The sequence below is a fragment of the Aegilops tauschii genome, chromosome 7 (genome assembly GCF_002575655.3).
Source record: "Aegilops tauschii subsp. strangulata cultivar AL8/78 chromosome 7, Aet v6.0, whole genome shotgun sequence".
Taxonomy (NCBI): domain Eukaryota; kingdom Viridiplantae; phylum Streptophyta; class Magnoliopsida; order Poales; family Poaceae; genus Aegilops; species Aegilops tauschii.
In genome coordinates, this window is record NC_053041.3 from 3616750 (window position 1) to 3642268 (window position 25519).

General features: G+C 45.9%; 1 long non-coding RNA gene and 1 pseudogene across 1 annotated transcript; one reads left to right on the forward strand and one right to left on the reverse strand.

Moving 5' to 3' along the window:
• Positions 1-3330: 3330 nt before the first annotated feature.
• Positions 3331-4088, reverse strand: LOC120969501 (uncharacterized). Its single transcript, XR_005763780.3, has 2 exons — positions 3691-4088; positions 3331-3617 (listed from the first exon to the last, which is right to left on the reverse strand). It is a non-coding gene; the product is annotated as an uncharacterized lncRNA (long non-coding RNA).
• Positions 4089-19746: 15658 nt separating this feature from the next.
• Positions 19747-25135, forward strand: LOC109745804 (disease resistance protein RGA5-like; annotated as a pseudogene).
• Positions 25136-25519: the final 384 nt, after the last annotated feature.

Genomic DNA, 25519 nt, shown 5'->3' on the forward strand with positions numbered 1-25519 from the left:
AAGGCATTTACTCTTTATCTCCAGGTTCTCAATACCGAGACCTCCCTGATCCTTGGGTCGGCATAATATATCCCAACGAGCTAAGCGATATTTCTTGTTGGTCTCATCCGACTGCCAGAAGAATCGAGATCGAAAGAAGTCTAGTCTCCTCCGTACCCCTTTGGGTACCTCAAAGAAGGGTAGCAAAAACATCAGCATACTCGTCAGTACCGAGTTAATGAGTACTAGTCGTCCACCATACGACATTAACTTACCCTTCCAACAACTAAGCTTTTTCTCAATTTGATCCTCGATGCACTTCCACTCCTTGATAGAAAGCTTCCGATGGTGAATTGGTATGCCCAAATAGCTAAATGGTAAAGAACCCAGCTCACAACCGAACAATTGTCTATAAGTATCTTGCTCCTCTTTGGCCCGACCAAAGCAAAAGAGCTCGCTTTTGTTGAAATTAATTTTTAGCCCCGACAATTGCTCGAAGAGACATAAAACCAATTTCATATTCTGAGCTTTTGCAACGTCATGCTCCATGAAAAGAATAGTGTCGTCTGCGTATTGTAAAATGGATACTCCCCCATCTACCAGATGAGGAACTAAGCCATTTACTAGGCCATTCTCCTTGTCCCTACCAATAAGGACGGTCAACATATCTGCCACTATATTAAATAAGAGAGGAGACATTGAATCCCCTTGTCTCAAGCCTTTATGGGTCTGAAAATAGTGGCCTATATCATCGTTAACCTTAATGCCGACACTACCTTTTTGGACAAGGGAACCCACTTGGTTCCTCCAAGCCTCAGAAAAGCCTTTCATGCGCATTGCTTGCTGAAGGAACGGCCATTTAACTTTATCATAAGCCTTTTCAAAATTCACTTTGAAGATAACCCCATCTAGCTTCTTCGAATGTATTTCGTGAATCGTTTCATGTAGAACAACTACCCCTTCTAGGATGTGTCTACCAGGCATGAAGGCCGTCTGACTCGATTGTACCACCGAATGGGCGATCCGCGTCAACCGGTTCGTCCCCACCTTCTTGAAACTCACGTTTAGGAGGCATATCGGTCTGAACTGTTCGATACGAGCTGCCCCTTCTTTCTTTGGCAATAAAGTAATCGTACCAAAGTTTAGATGGAATAGTTCTGGATGCCCATTAAAGAAATCGTGGAACATAGGCATAAGGTCGTCCTTAACAATATGCCAACATCTCTTATAAGACTCCGCAGGAAACCCATCTGGTCCCTGTGCTTTATTCGGTTTCATTTGTGATATTGCATCTAGCACCTCCTTTTCAGTAAAAGGCGCAGCCAAGATCTCATTCTCTTCCGTCATAAGCTGAGGTATATCTCCAATTTCAGACTCATTCATGGAGACCGTACTCTCTGCCGGTGGCCCGAATAATTGTTTATAATAGTTGGAGATATATGATTTAAGGTTCTCATGACCCACTATGGTACCTTCATCTTGCTCCAGCTGGATGATTTTCTTCTTTTGATGTTTACCATTCGCAATCATATGTAAGGATCTCAGCGGATCACGATCCAGGCCTTGCCATTCTTGAAGGAGATCGCACTCCAAGATGGATTAAGCGACCAAAAATAGGAGTAGAAAGAAACAGTAAAGAACCACCCAAGAGGGCAAGGTTTCTCAAGCTCTTGATTGTCACCAAAGAAATAGTTTATAACCATTTTAAACTACTCGGAAGTGAGCCTGCTGCGAAAGTTACCCTACGGCAGCAACTACTCATACGAAGGCCCGAGATGTTTGTGCGAAATACAGAAAGTAAACTTACAGATAATTTTCTTGTACTAAGAAAATGCAGAGAGTTTTGAGAGCCATGCGACACCGCCTACTGACTGATACAACATTATTAGTGACACTGCATCCTGGTGCCATTTCGACTGGACAGTCCTGTAAGCAAGCTTGTATAAATTCTCTAGTCTCTACGGATAGGCACATGCCATTTTTTCATTCTTTACTGTGCAGAACCGGTCGATATTACTGAAATGGGAACTGAGCATCCTGCGGAAATCCCCATGAGACCAGCTACTATTGATAATACGGTGCTGCTGGTGAATCATGAAGCTTTTGCTAATGCACAAGAATATCCGGTAATTAAGTGTTGTATGTGCATCTCATTTTTTTAATTACTACTTTGGTTAACTCTTGGGGTATGTTAAGTTGTATATATGCTCTCTCTTCAGCGGGCACCTGCCAATTTCTGTTTAATTTTTAGCCGTGCAGTACAACTTGTTACTTTTGAGATGGGAAGTGTGGTGGCTGCCAAAAATCCATGTGGTGCCAGCTACTACTGATAATACAACGTAGTCGGTGAATCACGTCGCCTTTGTTAACGCACAATAAGAATATGGTCCGATCACCAACATTGAAAGTTTTTAAAGGAAGGTGGAACGGGGTGGCGGTTTGAGAGGACCAACAGATGGAAGAAGGCACAAAGGTAATTTACACAAGCTAATAACTGTCTTAATTTCTTCCAATGCTCTCTTATTGGGGTGAATGAATCTATTCAAGTGGCAAGTGACACGGAAGCTGGTAGATCAAGTTTTTGTTTTTGGCTAGCACGGAGAAGTCTGACAGTGTGCTACAGAAAATTTTGGTTATAAGGCTAATCAGGAGCTGCTCTGAGATGATAATTTTTTTTTAAAACGGAGGTTATCCCGCGGCCTCTGCATCAGAACGATGCATATGGCCATATTATTAATAAGCAAAAGGTTCAAACAAAGTCTTCAGGTCTCAAAAAGTAAAAATGGCTCACATAGAGCAAAAACAAAGGAGAACGATAGCCACAACCGGCAGGCATAAGAGAAGATAGGAAACTAAACACCTATCCTATTACATGACCGTCATCCAAACCTGTTGAAGATAGCTCATGCTACCGTCTCCCACCGGATAGACCCAGTAACCAAACGCTCCTTGGCATCCATCGGAGTGAGTACTGAGATGATAATGGGGATGTAGATATTTCTGGTAAATGTTTAGCTTCTGTAAGTAGACCTACTTAGTTATGTTTCCCCTGGTAGAAGTAAACAGTGGACCATTTATTCCTTTAGCAGTCTGTTTGTGAATATTTGTGCAGTGTGACAGCACATTCAGATTGTTTTCTGTTTCTTTCAATGATTTGTGTGGTTCAATTTCTGAAGTAAAATGGAGATGTTAGAAATTTCATGGTTGCTGTAGTTGGTTTAGTTTGGACCAATCATGAACCTGTTTTGATCAGTTTCTATTGATGAATTGGGTCCTCAGCTGGTGCTGGGAGTACGGCTACAACTATGGACTCTGTCTCGTGCGGATCCAATAAGTTCCTCCTCTCTGCACTTTTGCTTCAGTACGTGAGCATGTCAATTTGGTGGGCTTTCTGTTTTAACATGGACCTTCATTCAGTTACAGGATCGTCTATTTGTATGCTCTTGACAATGCTATATGACTGTGGAAATGCTATATGGTCCTACATTTTACAGATGGTTTTCCTTTTCTTTTACCTGTATGCCTGAACTAAAGAATTGGCAGAGCAAGCGGATGCCGGTAAGAAATATGAAACGCAGACTGCTCTGCTCCAGCGACTCCATCTTCCTCCTCCAGAGCCGAGCATGGAGCAGGGAGTACTATGAGCAAGGAACAAGGAACAAGCATCAGGAACCCTAGCTAGCTCGCTCCAGATCGAAATAGAACACTTACAGATCAAGCCACGATGAGTGTCCCCACTCGAGCTTTAGGATAGGATGCCGCCGGTGCCGGCTCCGTCTCCGGGCAACCTCCGCGGCACCGGCCACCGGAAGAAACATTGGCTCGCCGCCTCTCCGACATCTTTCTCTCACGCCTCCTCTGCTCCGGAGACACGCCCGCAGCCACAGATCGGACGGGCACCAAACATCAGCTGCGATTTGTTAATTCTTCTTTTTTTTTCCGTTGACTGCCTCTCTTCCCGTAATTCTTTTTCACAAACACCCCTAAAAATATATATTTTGCAAATGTAACAAACCTAATGTTACAGGATGTTTCTACAACAAGGATCATGTTGCAATCACCTCGTGTGCAGATCGAACGGCTTACGACCCGACCAATCTTTTAAAAAGATCAATAGGCCAACGTGTAGCACTCCCCATTCTTTTTAAAGATAACTTACCTCATGGGCAGCCCTACGCGTCGGCCAGATGATAATTGGAAAAGATTCATCACTTCCACAAAATATTAGATGGATCCACGAATAGATGTCCGATCTTTGCAACAAGAGCCTTGTTGCGCTTGGCCTTCTGCAATAGGAGCTTTGTTGCAATCTTTCCAGCATAGTTTTTTCTTCTATCTCTGTGATAGGAGCCCTATTGTGCTCAATCTTTTGCAAGAGAAGCCTTGTTGCAAAATTTCCCATACCATTTTTATCCTTCGATCTCCGCAGCAGGAGCCTGGTTGCGCTCGGTCTTCTACAACAAGATCCTTGTTCCAATCTTTTCTGAACTATTTTCCCCTCTGATCTCTGCAACACGAGCCTTGTTGGGCTCGGCCTTCTGCAACAAGACCCTTGTTGCATTCCTTGGCATTCTCTTCTTTGTCCTCTAGGCCTTCTCCAAGGTGACCCCTACTGCTCCCACGGGAGGGGTAGAGCAGGACAGGCTTGGCCATCATGGCGGTCATAAAAAGACCAAGTTCACAACTGTAGCACCTCACTTGGAGAGACGGGTTAGGGTTACAAGAGAAGCTTGTGGTCCAGAGGACGGAACAGCTAGCACAGCCGGTGGTGGGTTGCATACGAGATCAAAGGGGGAGGCTCGGGGGAGACACATGGAGCAGCTCACGGCGGCCGCAGATCGGACGTGCACCAAACTTCGGTTGCGATTTGTTAACTCTTTTTTCCAGGTGACTGACTCTGCTCTCGTAATTATTTTTCAGAAACACCCAAAAAATATCATTATTGAAAACTTGCATTCACCCCATGAAGGAGTTGTGCGTGTCGACTGCCTCCACGTCCATCAGATCTATTGATCAGATGGCTTGTAACCATTTCCACATCTTTAGGCCAACTCTAACGCACCGACACATTTCGTCCGACCGGGTATGTTTGGGTCCGCGTGGACAGAAACGTGGTGCAACACGCCGACACAAATGGATGAGTGTCCGTTTGGACCAAGTTTTGGTCCAAATTTTTGCTGGATTTGCGTCCTCGCGGACACACAGGACGCCGATGGCATCCTCCCATGGCCTCGGATGGCATGCTACTAGGTCTGCTTTTTGATGAGCTCTGTGGTGGCGGTGGTGGCTTCACCTCTTGAAAGTTTAGGTGGAAAGGGGTCTAGCGGCGGGTGTCCCTGGGTTGTTCTCTTTCGAAGGAAGTGGCGGCACACATATCTGATACGAAGGAGCTAGACTTCGTCATGGTGGTGACCTAGGTGGTTTGTGAGATGCGGAAGGATTCTGAGCGAAAGCGCAGGCGAAGGCAAAGTCCGCGGGTTCCCTTTCTTCCTGAGGATGTCACCGTTGATCTCCTCCTGGTTCGTGGGCTCCGGGTGAAAACCCTTGTTTGTCTATCAGACTCGACATCGGCGACGCTTTGCGATGTTAGCCTTCTAGGAGTGTTCTCGTGGAGGAGCTCATACGCTGCCGATTGGGCCGTGGTTGTGCGTTCAGACCATCCTCCTATGCTCTTGTTGCGCAGCGTCTTCATGTCATTTTTGTGCCTTTGTGCATCTTTTTGTGGTGCGACTTCTGTTGTTTGATTTTTCTTTGATCTGCTTTGTTTGAGGGCTTCGTCATTACTTTTTTATCGTTAAGCTGTGAAGTGTGGTTGTTCCTTTATTTGGAAAGTGGGGTGAAAGTCTAGTTCGAGAGAAACATCCATCACATTTTTAGTTTCTAGCGGTTATTTAGTTTTAATTAGCTAAATATGCACTTCTATAGAAGTTGAATGCCCATGCATTCCTAGAGAAGTTGTCCTTAATGACATGAGTTGTTTAAACGCTTTTGTCATCATAGTCATTAATTTAATGCAATTAATTTTTTCTCAAAGTAAGGATCGATCAAGTCATCTAATCACAAGATTTTGATGCATCTCACTAGCTACTACATAGAATGTTTTTTCCTGGGGTAAAAATCAATGTTTTGAATAGCTATGTCATTTAGCGGTGGCTCAGTCAGAAAGCTATGAAAAGCTATAGCAAAGCTAAGCCCCATTTAGCATTTTCCTTAAATCATGAAAAGTTGAAAAAATAAATATATACAATCAGGCATCATATATGATATATCGCATATACTTGACATATACACATGTTCACACATCAAAATACGAGCACCAATCGAGTCTAATTCAATAACCAAGTTTTGCATCAATGCATCACATATATCAGAAATAAGAACAAAGTATAATACAAAAGGATGGTTTGGTATACCGGCTTAGCGGGCTAAATGGCTCCAAATTTAGTGGGGAAAGAGCGGGCTATTAACATGATTTTCAATTTAGTGCTAAAAGTGAATAGCTTTAGCGGGAGAGCTCACAAAGGTTATAGCGGGGCTATAGCCGACTATTTAAAACTTCGGTAAAAATGTATGATACTTGTAAAAATTAATTTCCTTATATCAAGGGCAACCACTAACTCATATTAACAAAAGTATCCTCCAACCGAAGTATCCACCAAGTACGAAGTTTGATGCAAGTTTGCAAATAAAATATAGGACAAGATGACTATACACCTATCCGATTGTTGGACCGTCATTCAAACCGGTTGTACATATTGTACTTCTGAGCATATGTTCCTGTATTTATTCTTTGCTTTGAAGATTTTTCAAATTATAAGAACACAAAGAGAATAACATAGATGCTCACACCACATCTTTCACATTTTCCTCCTACTTTTTTTTCGAAAAGGGGGATCTCCCCGGCCTCTGCATCAGAGTGATGCATACGGCCATCTTATTAACGAAATAAAAGGTTCCAACAAGGTTCCAAAGTCTCCGACTGAAAAGTAATAAAAAGACAGCTCACACAGAGCTAAAGAGGCTGGTCACACAGACTAGCCAAGATAAGACGCCACAACCGGCTGGCTAAAGATAGATAGGTAAACTAATTGCCTATCCTATTACATGACCGCCATCCAAACCGGTTGAAGATATCCCGAGCTACCATCTCCCAGCGGATAGATCCAGTAACCAAATGCTCCCTGGCCTCCATCGGAGTGAGTAGCGACCATGAACGGATCACGGCCGTGGCTCAGAAAATAACCTGCAAAAAGTGAATACGTGATGTTCTGTTAAAAACCAAATCATTTCTGCAAGTCCAGATAGTCGACAACAAAGCGCAAACTCCAACACGAATATGTCTCGCTAATTCAGGCTCAATCCCAGTGAGCCATGTCCCAAATAACGTAGTGACAGAATTCGGTGGAGTAATATTAAAAGCAATGTGAACCGTCCGCCAAAGTACTCTGGCAAACGGGCAATCAAAAAAGAGATGTTTGATCGTCTCGTCCCGATCACAGAAGCTACACCTCGTAGGTCCTGTCCAATTATGCTTAATCAAGTTATCCTTGGTTAAAATAACCTGTTTATGGACAAACCACATAAACATTTTTATTTTCAAAGGAACTTTGACAGCCCAAACATGCTTGGAGGTAGGAATGGAGCTCGAATTAATTACATCAATATACATTGATTTAACCGTGAATACTCCAGACCTAGTCAGTTTCCAGCGTATACATCGGGTTGTTGAGAAAGATGGACATCCATTAGTCTCCGAACTAGACGGAGCCAATCTTCCCAACGATTGCCCACTAACGACCGTCTGAACTGAATATTAAGGGGGATGGATTGAAACACCGTAGCAACGAACACCTCACGTCGTTGAACAATGCGATATAAAGACGGATATTGAATGGCCAAGGGTGTCTCACTGAGCCAAGTATCCTCCCAGAAGCGTGTACTAGCGCCGTTGCCAATAACAACCTTTGTCCTATTAAACAGAGATTGTTTGACTTTCATCAGGCCTTTCCAAAAAGGCGAGTCAGTTGGCCTGACTGTGACCTGGGACAAGGACTTTGTCTGTAGGTACTTGCTGCGAAGGATTTGGGCCCACATGGCATCAGTCTCAAAAGAAAGCTTCCACAGCCACTTGCTAAGAAGGCATTTGTTCTTAACTTCAAGATTCTCAATACCAAGACCCCCTTGGTCTTTTGGTCTACAGATGATATCCCATTTTGCAAGTCTGTATTTTCTTTTTAGATCATCACCCTGCCAAAAGAAACGCGATCGATAAAAGTCCAGTCTTTTCCTAACACCAACTGGGACTTGAAAGAACGATAAGAGAAACATAGGCATACTCGTGAGCACCGAATTAATCAGAATTAATCGGCCTCCATATGACATGAGCTTGCCCTTCCAGCAACTCAGTTTCTTCTCAAACCGGTCTTCGATGCACTTCCATTCTCTATTGGTCAGCTTTCTATGGTGGATTGGAATACCTAGGTAAGAGAAAGGTAAATCCCCCAAGTCGCACCCAAACAATTGCCGATAAGCCTCCTGTTCGTCTTTGGCTCTACCAAAGCAGAACAGCTCGCTCTTATGTAAGTTAATCTTTAACCCGGTCAATTGTTCGAAAAGGCATAACACCAGCTTCATATTTCTCGCCTTGGCCAGGTCATGCTCCATAAAGATGATTGTATCATCAGCGTACTGAAGGATGGATGCACCTCCATTAACCAGATGAGGAACCAAGCCACCCACTTGACCATTCTCCTTAGCCCTTCCTATCAAGATGGCTAACATATCAACCACAATGTTAAACAAGATAGGGGACATCGGATCTCCTTGTCTTAGGCCTTTATGTGTCTGGAAGTAATGACCAATATCGTCATTCACTTTAATTCCCACATTTTCCTCCTACTTGTCCCGATATTAGTAACTGACGCAAGGCGTAGTGCCTGCATCCTGAGGAGGCATCCCTCTTAATCCCCTTGTTGCTCATTCTCTACTACCCCTCTTGATTGGAAACTTTGTGAAAATATAACTGCTTCGGTAGATGTGGTGTGAAAGGCTTATGAGTTCATTAGTCTATTGAACGATAGCATTCTCTGTTTCGACTCAATGCAAATGCAAAGTTTAACCTCACTGCGTGCCAGACCGCCAAGTTGAAGAGTAAAGTACGAATGCACCACCAGCTGCTTGGACCGATGAGGCGGATAACCCGGAGAAAAGGCGACAAAGGTCCAGACTTGATTAGTGCATCTACTGTCACATTTTTCGTTTCACATTGGCTGGCACGCAGGGCGCATCGATGGCGTGCCACACTGCCCGATTAAACTAATACGCTGCTGGGATCGATGGGGTGGAGACATAGGAGATGAGTTAGAAAACCTATGAATACGCGTTGTGGCAGTCGAGAAGTAATATCTTTTGTAGGTAACCGTGAACTACAGAGAGGCATCTTGTGTACTTACTTGGAGACTCAGGATGCTTGCAGTGCTTTACTAACAGGTTAGTGAAATCTAAGCTGCGTCTGATCCTTTATATTTTTTGTGCCCTCCCAAGGTTGCAACTGAGCTTTGGCTAATATGAAGGATCTGATAATGGTGAAAATATAGTGTGAGTCTAAGACGGAGCTTTGCCGTGTAACATGGAGCCTCAAGTCGATCCGACTGCTATGTAAAAATCTAGATGGCTTTTGTGGCACATCGATGATCAAGTACTTTAAACATCTCGAGGACATAGCTCTTGATCGTGAAGTGGAAAGAAGCAGCAAGGAAACACCCAAGACGTCCCAAGATTTTCTTTATCTAGACAGCATAAACATCCTGGTAATGAAGCGTGATGTACTTGCCTACTATTTAATTTGCATTAAGCTGCTTCCTCCTCACCTCTTCCTGCTAATGGTGGCCTTTTCTTATTACACACATAGTAAAAATTGTGAGTTGCTAATGGCTCTGTAATAACTAGCTGCTAATTGGTTGATGGCCATTCATGGACAAGTGTGTCTCATCATCATGATCAAGTTTATGGAATAAGTTTTTCCTCTTTGCTATCGTGTCGATTTGGTGGCTTCCCCACCGTTTCATACCTAGGCTTTATTTGTAACAGATCAAGTTAATGGCCTGTTGAGCCGAGCAAAAGAGTATATGGACTTTTACTTTGTTGTTGGATATGTTTTGGTCCCAATCAACTTAATTGGAGTATTATTTGTCGCAAATTTAGCATTGCAATGTAATTGTTTGCGAGAATTCTGGAATCTTGATTTAATTAATATGAGTGTCAATATATACTACCAACCAAGTCAGCAGGTGAGCTGCTCTTTGAATTACAAGAAGAAATACCTCAAGAAAAATCTGATACAAAATAAAAGAGAGGAAATAGAACAACCTCAAACATGACTTACCGAGAAAATTCACTTAACTTAGTGTGCTTTTTTCAGCTCAAGTGCAACATATTAATATCAAGCTGATACACTCGGCCCTGAGTGGATGTGCCTCCTCTCTGGCCCCGAAAGCCAGTTGAATGGCCTGCGGCATGACTCCTTAGCTATATTATTTATAGTGATGTTTCCCTAAAAATAGCATTTGTAGACACATTAATCTGTTCTTTGCCCGGGCTTAGAATAGTTTTTGGGTCCAAAATGCACCTGGCTTCTGTAATAGCAGTGTCAAGATCTAGACAAGACATCGAGCATGTACAAATTCAAGTTATTAATAAAATAAAATAAAAGATATGACACCTAACAAGCGATCAGCAACATGCCGCAACAATCAGTAACACCAACCATCAAAAAGAGTCGCGGGCAAATTAATTCCGAGCAACCTTTTCGCCAAGGTATCGCCATGAGTTGTCCAATGCTGGTCCCACGATTCTTTCCCCATGTGCATGTCACGTGATGTGGTGAGGTGAGAGCGAGGATACACGCAGGTGCAACCGTGCCATATTGTCTCATCTGCATATATGTCCCCCAACCCATGCACGCGTGGGCCGGCTGACACAGAGTCTCCATGAAAATAATAACCAATTGATGTACGTGTAATTTAAGTTTCAATAAAATACTTAACAAGGTACTACTCCTCTTTCAAATCCGGAGCACATAAGAATCCAATGAGACCGTCCAATCAGATTTCAGTGTTTGGAAGTGGTTAGTGTGTGCGGGAGGGGTAAAGGTTCCCCGCAAAAAAAAGGAGAGGTTAAGGTAACACACCATTGGCAATCGACAAAGAAGCATAGCGTTGAATGAATTTGATAATAAACATAAGGTAGCAGGCACAGCAGTAGAGGCGCAAGCCACCAGTGCGATGCATGTGACAATGTAAGGAGATGAACCACAACACGGGAGATAGACAAAGGCATCACCTGTCCCCATCTCCATCTGCTTCCCCTCTCATCTAGCGAGAACCCTAGTATCCACGCTTTTCTTCGGATGAGGCCGCCAGACATGGGCAACCCTAGCGGCAGCTCGTCGTCCTGATTTAAAGTGCAACATGTTAATATCAAGCCGATATGGATCTACCGCCTCTCTGGCCCTGGAAGCGGCCCGATGACCTAGTCGGATTTTTATAGTGGTTTTGTCTGAGAAAATAGCATTTTAGACAGCTTAATTTGCGGTTTCTAATACAATGTAAGATCTAGCCAAGACATCAAGCGAGCACACCTTCCAATTATTAATAAGAATAAAACAAGTATATCACACCAAACAAGCGATAAGCAGAACGCTACAAGAATCAACAAGACCAACCACGGCGACAACAAATGAACTGCGAGAGAGAGGTTCTTCAAAACCAATGCCTAAATGAAGAGAACGACAGGGCAAAACACAAATGTCACATGATCCAAAAATTGAACACCAGATTATGGATTTCACCTCTAAGATTAATTACGAGAAAGCTTTCCGCCAAGGTATTTGCCCGAGAGAGGGAGGGGAGAAAGAGGTAGTACCGTGGCAGTCCCCTTTTTTTTCTCATGTGCATGTCACATGTTGTGATGAGAGAGAGCGTGCACATGTGAGAGCACTCGCACCATTTTGTCCTACATGCTCCATGTGCATGCCCCCAATGTGCGTGCGCCTGGGGCAGGACCCTGGAGGCGTTCACTCGCGAGAGTCTCCTCGAATGTAATAATCAAAGGACATACGCGTATTTTAAGTTTCAGTATAATACTTGAGATGAAGTACAGCTCTTTCAAATGAAGAGGAGATAAGAATCTAATGAGCTTGTCCAATCAGATTCCAGTGTTTGAAACTATGCAGTGTGAGCGGGAAAGGCCAAGGTAATTAACAAGACAAAGCAGTGTGAGCCAGGCATAGCGTCCGAGGAATTAACAAGAGGCAGGCAGGAGAGGCCAAAACAGAAAGAAAAAAAACAAGGTAGGCACGACAGTAGAGGCACAGCCAGGGCGATGCATGTGACAATGCAAGGAGATGAACCACGTACAAGAGGAGAGGAGAGAGAGACAGAGGCACCACTTGTCCCCGTCTCTACCTGCTTCCCCTCTCCTCTCGTCGAAACACTAGCCACTCTCTTGAAAAACGACGTTTTCTGTGGCTTGTGTAAAAAAGACAATTTCTGATGCTTCATTCTAACTATTCACGAGGCATTTCTTTATCTTTTTTACACAAGCCACAAAAAACGTCGTTTTTCACCGAAACCTTGTGAACGGACATAAAATGTCCGGATATAAACGCAGGATTTTTGTTTCGAATTTTTTAACTTTTTAAAATGTATATTTTCGACAATGGATGCATATGCACCTAGGAGCAAAAAAGCCGCGTCCGAAAAACGTTCTTATATTATGGAATAGAGGGAGTAGCCATGGTGATCTCGAGCATCCTGGGATGGCAGGACAGGTAGTCGAGCATCGTGGCTTAGGCAGTCGAGCATCGTGGGATGGCTTAGGCAGTCGAGCATCATGAGCTCGGCTTAGACACTTCCTTTCTCTACTACAAAAACCCCGAGACTGAACTTGCTGCCGCTGTTCTTTCAGTTAGCAAAATTAACGGCCAAGAAAAACCCCGATGATGGATGACTTGGTTGAGTTTATTTCTCCTGTTAGTTATTAGTTAGCTGAATAGGCGCAGCCTTGATCTGGTCATTGGATGGCATGCAGTTAGCCCACGTCGAGCATCGTGGGCAGGAAGGCACGACTCGTGTTTAATTTTTCTAAAGAGGGGGAAAACCCTGTACATGACTTTTTTCGAGCTGATTTTCTTCTGTTAGTTGAATAGGCGCAACCTTGATTGTTGGAGCTCCTTCTTCTTCCTCAAGCGGCCTCTCACAGCTCACATACCAACAGAGGGACACAAGTGAATGCCGTGCACACACACTTCTCAAATAGCACACCCACACCACACACATGGGCCAGTCGCCGCACACTCAGCCACTAACAGCACTAACTGCATGGCCTCTTCCTACCCATGCACTAACACAGGCCACAGCCGGCCACTAACAAACCAACGGTCTTATCTTCTCCTCTAATCTCTCTAGGGTTCTAAAGAGGCCCATGCAGGTACAACATCAACGTGACCAACGGCCTGTGAGTAGTTTAGTCGCATACTAACAAAACAATCAAAGACTCTAAAAACAATTGAAAGTCTAGATTAGTGCTAACATTGATCTGGTCACGGGATGGCATGACGTGGTGATCACGGCAAGTGCGCACACCTGGCGGAGCCAGAAAAATTAGTCATTGGGTTCACTCATTGACTAGTTGTAGAAACTTGGTATGAACTAAGTCCAATTTTACGCCATATCACAACAAGATTATAACAATCAGAGAAACCATGATGAATAGGAATATTATATCCCTTATCACAAATACTTGTTACATTAAAATTGAAGAGTGTGAGACATACCGATTGGATGAAATTACAAAATCACCCGGGAAATACTGAAATAACATCTTGGCTTCAAATGCAACTTCTCTTCTTCCTAAGAACATTAAAGAAAATAACAAATTAGTTCCTCGAAAAAGTGTTTCGCTCTACTTTATGTAAAAATCAAGAAATAATAAGTTAGTTTGACAAGTTTAAAATAAAATTATCATCACATGCGAAAGAATCATGTAAACTCACTCACATTTCGGGACATCCCTTTTTGATCCTTCATTCAAACATATCACCATTACTAATGGTAGAAGACATGACTTTTTTGCACATAGAAAATCAGACAATTACTCATGAACTGATCACCCATTTTATTATACATCTTTTCATTGACAACATTCAAAACTGAAAGCGTCTCTTCACGGATGTTGTGGCAACTGGCAATATATACTAATACTAGCTTTAGAATTGATAGACCAAGAAAAGTAACATGCTTATTTGTCTGGACCATTAACTTAGCAAGATCAGCAATCTCATCCAAATTGGCAAACCTTTCATTTGCTCGCTCATTATTAATGTAAGTACCTTCAATGTCCCTATGTGGATAAACAAATTTAGATGGTTGCCTGTAAAATCCCCTTGTTAAAATATCAACTTGCTTCTTAGGATTTTGTGTGTACTCTCAAATTCGCTTTTGATCAGTCCCATCATGAGGCAATCCATCTAAATTAATTTCTCTCTGAATGGAAGACTTCAGAAGATTACTTTGCTGGGATAATTGATGTATTTGACGTCTAACGGGTGACCTCGGCGAGCCCGCATCAAAATACCGTTCCAAAGCCTAGATCAGTCAAGGTCCATAGAAAAAACAATTAGAAAACTAGGGCAAAAATTACCGTACTGGACTAGATAGAACATGCACAAGAGGGGAAGATGTGTCGATGTGATCTTACTACCTCGAAATTGAACTGCAATTATGTGCTTGCCGCTGTACATCTGCAATTGAACACTTGCCGCCGGGGTTCAGGCGAACATAAGGAAGGATGAGACGAGCAGAGAGAGGGAGGCGAGTTGGGGAAGCAAAGAGGCCGGCGGCTGCCATCATCATACAGGCTATAGATCGATAATAAACCAAATTATTGATCGAGTGACGAACAGGAAAGCAACTAGTTAACGAGCGCTCCTTCGGGAGCCTCGCAACTATCAGCGCCACTTGTCGCGCTCCCAGCCGCCCCGCCACGTGTCGCGCTCTAGACACTCCCTCCGGATTTTGCATTTTTTATTTATTTTTTCGTACGCGTTTTTGGCTTTTAAAACAGGCCAAAATGAAATATGGGCCGGCCCGCGAGTAGCTGCTGCAGGCGCCTGTTAGCAAAAACAGTATAAACCGGAATTGCCGAGTAAGTCATACATAGATGCACGTAGCTTTGCCTCAAAAAAGAAAAAACATGCACGTAGCTGGCAAGTTTGGTTGGGTTCAACTGAACCCAACGACAGTACATTGGCTCCGCCCCTGTCATCAAGCGTGGTGGGATGGCACGACCGGTAGGATCAGCTTAGGCGTGAAATTTCCTTGTAATTAATGACAATACAAATAACAAAGAAGAAAGTAGAAAATCAGTAAGTTTTACACTGCATAAAACCTTGTCTCTCTCGCCAGTTTGAAATTGTTGTTGTACCGTCATCTCTGCCACAGTGGTAAGCTTGGGCCATCCGCATTGTCATAGCCACTGTCCTGGGCCAAGGTTTTAGTGGGGTTTGAAAGAAAATCATTTTGGTTAACTCTATATATATACTCCTACATACTGGTGGTAGAGAACATACGATGCCTTAGTGAAGTTGCAGGGTTGACTCTAGAATGTAGCTATATTTTTTTTGTACTTTTTTTTGAATTTTAAACTTATGGTTTATCAATTTATCCAAAATTCACAACAAAATATTTTTGAAATACATCAAATTAGTCACAAAAATAATAAATGAAATCCAAAACATTGGCCACAGAAGAGGCCTCCTGTGACACAATTCTATATGCTAATGTGTATGAATTACATCAAACGGGTGACTGCTCCCACTAAAAAAACTGGTACTGGCTTGTGATTTTGCAAGTGCACAGGCAGTTGACCATAGTGGAGATCAGTGTCGTTGAGTGCACTAACGGCATCATGGCTATTTTTCGAGGCATACCACTAGCCACGCTCACCATAGCTTTGTGTCTAATTATATATTTTGCAAGACCCATCGAAAAATAGGACCTTGCGTTGGCGGCACCTCCAGGCCGCCAGCGCTAGAGGCTCCTTCTCTTTATCTCCTCCTCTCACCATTGTCGATGCGCTACCGGGCATAACCTGAATGGTCGGTGGCGGCGGGGTTTGCCTCTGACAAGGGGTGTGGAAGGCCCTATCTTCGTGGGGGCCAGGCAACGCAGAGATGAAGAGGACAGTGGCCCTTGGTGGGCTTCCGACTAGTGCACCGTAGCAACAAAAGGTAGCCCACCCTACTCCATTGTCTTCCATTCCTGGAGCAGCAACATCGGCCGGCGTTTTTGTGCCCGCATCCAGCCTACTTCGACCGTGTTTTCCCGTGGTAGTGTGTGTGGACACATGGCAACATAGTGTCGGCTTCGGTAGCCGATGTCTAACGCATCTACGACATCCATCAACGACGATTGTCAGTGGAGCTATACAGTTGACGGTTTCATGTCAATCTGGCAGGTGGAGCATGGGCAGATCGGCTAGGGCTTCATGTATACAAGTGTGCCGTCTGTGATGCATGTCCTATAGATAGCAGTCCCAACCTCCAGGTGGCGTGGTGCAATGGTGTTGTCCCCCCCCCCCCCCCCCCCCCCCACCCCCACCCCCCACATCCAGCTAGGCTAGATTGACAAATACGGTAGGAATGTAGTTCATCTCAGGAACAACCCCCGCTCCCTCCTCTAGGGTTCCTCCTCCCTCCCCCTTGCTCCCCCCGCAGCCGCCGGCCACGCTTGTCCCGCCCCGCCTCCCTCCCCCCTCCCCCTCCTCTGCCTCCCCGTCTGCTCGCTCCCCCCCCCCCCCCGCGGGAGACGGCCGCACCCCGGCTTCCTCCTCTCCTCCGGCCCTCCTTCTCCACTCCCGCCACCGCCGGCGATGTCCGTCGAGTACTGCCCGCGCGGCGCCGGCGGTGGCGGGCCGTTCTTTCCCCACACATGCGTGGGGAGGCACGGGGCCTCCGGATGGAGGCGGTGCCGCTCGGCCAGCGGCGGTGTGGCTCGGCGGTGGCAATTCCGTGGGCCCGGGTGCCCTTGACGCGGTGACGCGACCGTTGGTTCCGGGCGGCGCGGTGGCGCTGGCGGCTGGCGTCGCCCGCTCGGCCCAGATCTAGGACCTTTAGGGCCCGATCTGGGCTGGCTCGGGCCGGCGGCTCGACGCGCGGCGGCCCGCTGCTCCCTGGTGGTGGCGAGGCATCGGTGGTCTTCGGGCGGTGCTGGCTTCGTTGGCCGGCGTGCTGTAGCGTGGGGACAGGGACTGTCCGGACGATTGTCCAGACCCATTTGGGTCCGGCTGGGCCGTCGGGGCCTGGCAAGTCCTTGTCGCCGCGTTCGGTCGGCTCCACGTGAGCGATGGAGGTTGTCCCCTCCCGCCGGTCGAGTTGTGGTTGCCGCCGTGGCCGTTGTCTCCTTCCCTCCCCCAGGTCTCGTGTTGGCGGCCCAGTGAGATGGCGATGTTGGTTCGGTGACCGTGGTGGCACATGCTGGTGGGCGGCAGATTGGGTGATGCATTTCGGATAGTCCGTGGTGGTGGTGGTTGTTTGGCTCGGGAGAAATCCCTGACGGCTCGTCTGGCTCCGACGCGCTGATGCCTGTGGGCGCCGCCGGACCTTCCTGAAGGGCGTTGGGTATACCCCTTCCCCACTGCCCTCTGCGTATCGGGGGAAACCCTAGGACTCATCCGGGCAACGGCGGCGGCGTCGTCGCATTCCTTCTTGAAGGTGTAGCTTGGTACGCAATGCTCCGGAATGCTAATCGCAGTGGTACTTCTCCGGTGGGTGCAGCGGTTGCAGGTCTTCGTCACTTAGTCGATCCGCCGGTGTTGGCATTTGTTTCTCTTTTTTTTCTCTTGTTTTTTTCTTTTCGGCTTGTTTGTGCTGCGGCCCCATCGAGTTGGATGTATCAGATCAACGCTTTATAATATAAAGCAGAGGGAAACCCTTTATCGTCAAATACGGTAGGAAACTCCCAGATGGTGATGAGGCAGTGGCTAGAAGCAACAAGGAGGCAGCCCTGAACATGTTTCCAGCGTTTTCTCCTACATTTCCCCCCTCTTTATGTAGGCCAATTTGTTGAGCATCAGTGCTTAAGTTTGCTTGCCATCACTAAATAATCAATCATATATGGGCCATATAATATGGCTGTGCACATCAACAGGTCTAGAGGGCAGGGATTGATCTACATTAAAAAAAAATAACAAACCAATAGTTAACAAAATGCCTAGGATACGACCCAACCAGCCGCGCGCCACCCGCCTTCCACATGTACAAATCGCTTGGATAAAACATTTAGTAGTTTTGTGGTGGTGGCTTGTGTTTTAAATACTCCATCCGTTCATAAATATAAAATGTTTTTGATATTTTTAATCAGACTACATGCAGACTGAAATGAGTCACAAACACACTATATCGTGTCTATGTATATCCGATTTAGAAAAAAGTTAGAACATCTTATATTTGTGAACGGAGGGAGTACACATGCATAGCCGCCATAAGAAGGTGGTGACATGAAAACCAAAGTAGCTCTATTGACCCAAAACAGAGACCGCACAAGGAAAAAGGAAGGCCAATAGTAATAACATATTAAATGGAGAAACAACTTGTGTGATTTTGAACTGCATTTAAATTTCTAGCTCTGATGTTTAATTTGAATGAATGTATTGTATAAACGCTTGTAATTACCCTCACTCCAGTATACGTAAACGGTTTTAACTCCCGCCATGACCGAACGCATTGTCTCCCAAACGAAGAGTGCACTTCAAATTGTGCCTATGAAGACAACAAACACTCGAGAACAAATGATCTATATCGTTCATACAAGAGGGAAAAAATAGCCAGTTATAAACATTGTACATAGATTTGTCGCTTGCCGACATTGCATTAAACTAACTAGATGTATAGATTTGTTCGAAACGGAGGATTACCACTGGCTGTGATATAGATACACTAGTTGTTGCGGGAGATGCATGTGCATACTTGTCGGTGCGGGTGGATGCCTTGGTGTTGTGAAACGCAGCACAGGTGTTGGCCTCCCATTCTGAATGACCAGAACAAACTCTCAAGCCATCCAGGCGACCAACTCGTCGGCTATGTTTGCGCATTCACCCACCTTGTTGATGGCGCACTCCATCGCCAACCACCATGTGTTCTCTTCCAAAGACTGGGCCGGGTGGGCCTCGTGGCGGGGATCCCAGTCTTGCCTAACAGTGAGGGCGCGGGGCTGGGGTGGCTGCGGCATGTATTAGGCAGTGTCTCCGGGTAGCTTCTGCATGGTTAGGCATACAATGTCATCTGCGAGTATAGTACACACATTCAACTGTGTGAAATTGTGTGAACTTTGTTCGACACAGTTTCGACAAATTTTACTGTGTGAAATGTAAAACATATTGCGCATAGTTGAGCTCATAAAACCCTCTTCAAATTATCTCACACATGGTTTATTTATCAAACGTTGTGAGGTGCCCGCCAACATCACACAGATTCATCCATCTAACCTGTCGGCAAGACATTGCACACAATTATTTACTAGTGATCATGCGCGATGTGCAAACCATCACACCCATGATTTTTATAATGTGTGTCATGCATTGTTCATCACTAACATGTGCGGTTGGGTTGGGGGGGGGGGGGGGGGGGAGGGGGGGGGGCTTAACAGCACAATTGTGCACTAGTGCAAGCATAGGTTAGCAAAACCATAATAACACTAGATGAGACCCGACTGGACATCACAATGACATAGCAATGTGTGCAAGCTAATTAGGTAATCCCAAATTTGCTGGCCTTATATTACAGAGTTATTGTTGTTTCCGAAAAGGGGAGTAACCCGGCCTCTGGATCAGAAGATGCACACAACCAATTTTATTAAACATGAAAAAAAGTTAAAGTCATCGAGTACCAAACAAAACTAAAAATAAAAATAAAACATGACCACAAGGGGTTGGATACAAGATTACATACCTCATCCACATATTCTACGAGTGGATCGCCAGCCAAACTGGTTGAATAAACAGGGTTGCCTTCTATCTTTTATGAATTTTCTCTTTGCATGTGTGTTCTTTGTGTGTGTGTGTGTGTTAGTGTTGGTTATGGGCGTCCTAGCCACGCAGACAACGGGTGTGTGGTCATTGTGCTTGAATCTTCGATGCTTCATTTTGAGTCAATAAAGTCTACTCTTTAACAAAAAAAAACTATAAGCAACTTGTTTGTTCCGCAATTTAAATGTGTTGGTGGATATGATGAGTGAAGTGTAAAGTACAAAATCGATATAATTTGACTTTTCTGAATGTCAGATATGTGAATAGAAACAGATGTGAGTGTGACATGTACTGGTAGTTATGTGCTACATGCAACATCCGTTGTGTAAACTAAATGGTTTTTTCTCGTCTGTGTTTTTTTCCAGATGTTTCAATAGGAGGTAGAGGCAGAGAGATGGATGCCAGTAGCAGTGTTTCTCCGGGTGCCATGCCTTCTTAAGAAGCTTGACATGATGCTAGGTCCTAATGGATGCAAGCTGACCAAGGGGGTCAATGATATGTCGTAGCTCCTCAAAGATGATCTTGAAGAAATAGGCGCATACCTTGAAGATCTGTTAGAGGTGGAGGACCCTCCCCTGGCGGCCAAGTGCTGGATGAAAGAAGCACGGGAGTTATCTTATGACATCCAAGATTGCATTGACAAGTTTGTGCCCCCTGAGTCTCTTGGCTACAAATCTGACAACAAGATGACTCATGTTAAGATTCTCAAGAGACTCAAGTGGCAGAAACAGATTGAATATGCAGCTCCTGATGTGTCAGGACATGTTATCTCCAAAATCATTCGTGTCGATGTCATTCGTGCTCCCAGGAAGCTCGAGTGGTACCAGCAAATGGTTGAAAAGGTATCAGAATTCAGGATCTATGCCCGGGAGGCGATCCGACGGTACGAGAGGTACTGGCTCCATTGTTGTAGGACCTCAGCGGCACGTAGATTTTCAGCCATTGGGCCTATAATGCCAATGCCGCCACTGCCTTGTGAGAAAACTTGTTCCGGCCTAGTAATTGATGGTCGGATGAGCAAGTTTATTAACTCTCTGGCTAACGATACGGATCAGCAGCTCAAGGTGGTGTCTATTCATGGATTTGGATGTCTTGGTAGAACAATGCTTGCCAAAGTGTTGTACAATAAAATTGGGAGGAAATTCCATTGCCGGGCTTTCGTCCGGGTGTCCAAAAAGCCTGATATGAAGAGGCTTTTCCGCGATATGCTATCACAATTCCAGCGGAAGCAGCCCCAAGCAAGCCAAGACGCTTCTGATGAACTTCGCATTACTGCTGAAAATATCAGCAATTGTCTACATGGCAAAAGGTACTTTATTTTCCACATCCAAATAGCATGTACTAGTTGTATGCATCAGTATATCAGGAATTGTCTACAATATCAGGAATTGTCTATATCAGGAATCACTGTATATTATATTATTTCCCTACAGGTTGCTCTTTTCGTTTTTCACAAAAATAAGTCAGTTTCTGAAAGGATGTTTTTCAGACTAGCTTTACGGTATTCTAGAAAACCTCGATTCAGTAAGCTAGAAAAGCCTCAGTAAGCCTGTCGATTCAATGGCCATTAGTTTAACTCTTCAAGTTAACTTTTGGTTGATACATAACTTCAGGTTGTTACTGTTAGCCTGACACATAAATGTGACATGCGTGCATTCTTGACATGCAGGTATCTAGTGTTGATGATTTGTGGGATACATCAGCATGGGATGTTATTAATCACCTTTTACCCAAGGGTAGTCAAGGAAGCAGAATAATAACAACTACACAGATTGAATATGTTGCATTAGCATGTTCACTCAAGGAAGAATTTGAGATGAAACCTTTGGAAGACGATCACTCAAGGAAGGTATTCTTTGGCAGGATTTTTGGCTCTGAAAGTGACTGTCCTGAAGAATTCTAACAAGTTTCAAGCCAAATTGTAGAAATATGTGGTGGTTTGCCGCTAGCCACCATCAGCATAGCAAGTCTGCTAGCAAACCAGCCTTCTGTATCAGTGGATTTATTGAGGCACATACAAGATTCTTTAGTGTCTTGTTTGTCATCAAATTCAACTTCAGAAAGAACGAGACAAGTACTGAACCTCAGCTACAACAACCTTCCTCATTATCTCAAGACATGCTTGCTGCAACTTGGTATGTATCCAGAGGGCTCCATAATCTTCAAACATGACCTGGTCAGGCAATGGGTGGGTGAAGGGTTCCTTGCTGCAAGTGAAGGGCAAAACATGGAGGAAGTTGCGGGAATGTATTTCGATCAACTTGTTGATAGAAGATTCATCCAACCTATGTCTATCAACTTCAACGATGAGGTGGTGGCCTGCACAGTTCATGCCATGGTGCATGATCTTATTGCCCACAAGTCTGCTGAAGAGAATTTCGTTGTGGTAGACTGTCATAAGGTCCGTTGACTGTCTCTCCAACTTGGTGATGCAAAATATGCCAAGATACCAGCAAACATCAGAAAGTCACAAGTGCGTTCACTTGGAGTTTTTGGATCATCAGAGTGCATGCCTTGTATGGGAGAGTTCAAGCTTGTTCGTGTTCTGAACCTTCATCTATCTGGCCATCATAATGGAGACCAAGACCTGTCCATAGACCTCTCTAGAGTATCAGAACTTTTCCATCTTAGATATCTGAAGATTGTTTGTGATGTCTGCATAAAACTTCCAAACCGTATGAGAAGGCTGCAGTGTTTGGAAACATTGGATGTTATGGATACACCAAGAGGCACTTATTTTTTTTGAAATTTTCACCAGGGGAGGAGGGGGGCCCCTCAACCACCTGAATATATTCCATCGAATTTGCCTAGAAGCCTCGCAGCTCCATACAAGATAGGTTCAAGTGAACCAGAATACACGGGGGAAACAAGAGGAGACACAACCAAAACACACACACACACACACACACACACGCACGCACGCACACATCCAGCCGAACCTCCGGAAGACCCGCCGAGGAAAGGGCACAGAAGAAGGCCTTTCGAAGATCCGAAGCCGGACGCACCAACACCACCGACCGCCATTCCAAATATCATCAGCACAACCAGCAAGGAGAAGGACCTCAACTTACACCTTCATCCGATCAAGCAAGGGGAAGAGCCTTGAACGTTGGCCGGCTGGTTGCCACCCAACAGCACCCCGCAGAGGTAGAGGTGCCATATGGGAACAAGGTGATCCATTGAGTAGGATAACGACCCCACTAACCCGGCTTCGGATGAAAATCAGACCCATTCCGGCGCATGGCTGAGCCACGATCTCGCAGACAGAGCACCACCTCCTCACCAACAAGGCACACACCACCGTCGACCCCAAATTGGCCGCACCACCACCACCATCGAACCCATAGCGAGCAGCCCCCACATAGACGAACCGAGCTGAACCTAGATGATGCCTTCAAGAAGGGATGCGACACAAAATGCGCCGCCATCACCTGTTCCAGGAGAACCTGGAACATGGGTTTCCCCAGGTTTTCGGAGGAGCACTCACCATGACAGCGCCGCCTCCACAGAGGTACACGGCGCCCGCAGGCGTCGCCGTCGCCGGCTCCGGCAGGAGCAGAGCTTTCGCCCAAGTGAGAATACCACCTCCTAGAAGCATCGACAGGTCGTGGAGCACTGCCCCTTGCACATTGCCACGAAGAAGGGCCACTGCAGCCCCGCCGCCACACATGACCGGATCCGGTCCACCGTAGGCCAGATCCGGCAGGATCCAACATGCCCCGCCCGCCCCCCATCGGATCGGAGCCAAATCCGCGGCCGGCAGGCACGTCGCCCAGGCAAGGGGCGAGCACCACCCCCCCGCACCTCACAGAGCACCTCCGCCGGACCCCCAACCGAAACCAGCAGATCCCCGACGCCCCCAAAGCACCAGGCGGCAACGCAGCAGGGAGTCGCCGGTTCGAGGGAGGCCAGCGGGAGGGAGCCGCAAGCGCACCCACCCCCACCGTCCCCGGCCACCGCGCTCGAAGAAGTGACGCGCGCCGGAGTCACGCCGCGCCGCCCGCGCCACACAGAGCTCCCCCGGCTCGTGGGCGCTCTGCGCAAAGAACGACGCCCCGCCGCCTCCAGATCTGAGCGGGCTTTGCCCGGCAGGAGCTTTTGGCGGTGGCGGGAGGGAGAGGGAGTAGCGGGAGGGGGGTTTCGGCCGTGGGGAGGGGTCGCCGCCCGGACCGCCCTGGGGAGGATGGCGCGGGCCAAGAGGCACTTATGTTCCATGGGACATTATATATCTCACACGCTTGTTGCACCTCAGTCTTCCTCCTCACACAAATCTGCTGGATTGGTCTGTCAGTGACGATCTCAGCCTTTGCAAGCCGAACCACCTGCAGGATCTTTGCATTTCTACCCCGCCTTCTTCAGATTCCGGCGATCTGAAGAGAAGCATGCATGCTCTGGAATATTTAATGCATGAACATGACAGCCTGAAAACTGTAAAACTGGTGGCTCACAAATCCTCGGTTAGCTATTGTGACGCTTCAAAAGCAAGAGTTCAGTGGATTTTGAATAAACAACCCCACCATCTCCAGAGATTTGAGGTCTCATCGCACAGCCCCATCATATTTTGCAGAATGCATTTGTGGAAGAAACTACTTAGCAACCTATGCATTCTGAAGATTGCAATGCATGGACTGTCAGTAAATGAAGTCGATATTCTTAGAGGGTTGCCTGCCCTCACTGCTCTGTCGTTGTATGTGGAGAAATCACCTGCTATTAAGATAATCTTTGGCACGGCTGCTGGATTCACAGCTCTCAAGTACTTGAAGCTGAGGTTCATGAGTGGAATGGCCTGGCTAAAATCTCTGGAAGCTCAGGCTCGTTTTCAATTCCATACCCCGAATGAACCAACTACTTGAACTTTTTTCAGAGGCTGAGCAGTGGAAACAATATCAACATGGTACTGCATTAGTCAGCATCGAGCATATGACAGACCTTAGAGAGGTCTCCGCAAAATTTGGGGGTGCAGCTGCTGATCTGCAGTATGTCTCGAGGATCGGCGTAGTTAGCAATCATCCGAGCAAATCCTATAATCAACGTGCAACTAGTGGATTCTGGTTCCCAGGGTGATAAAAGGTAGTGCCAGCGCCGAGCTACATGGTGATAAAAGGTCGACACAATCTTCCTCCTTCCGACCAGAGTACGGGCGGAGATGCTGCCTTCTCACGTTAATGGCGGCTGATAACTCTCTTTTCGTTAGCAAGGAGAATACACACCAGACTTTGTGGTAGCCGAATCTACTGCGTCAGGAATCCTAAGCCGCCACAGACCCAGCACTTGAGCTCTGGGACGGGATGTCCCTGACGCCGGGCAACCTCCGCCCTCGGGAGGGTCTTCTTTTAGTAAGTCAAGTGGCCTGACTGACTCGAAGAGCGATGGGTCATGGTTGGACTCGGAGCCGTCTCACTCGAGTCTGTTCCACCACTCAACCACCGGCTTGGGACCTTCGCGTGAATGTCATAGA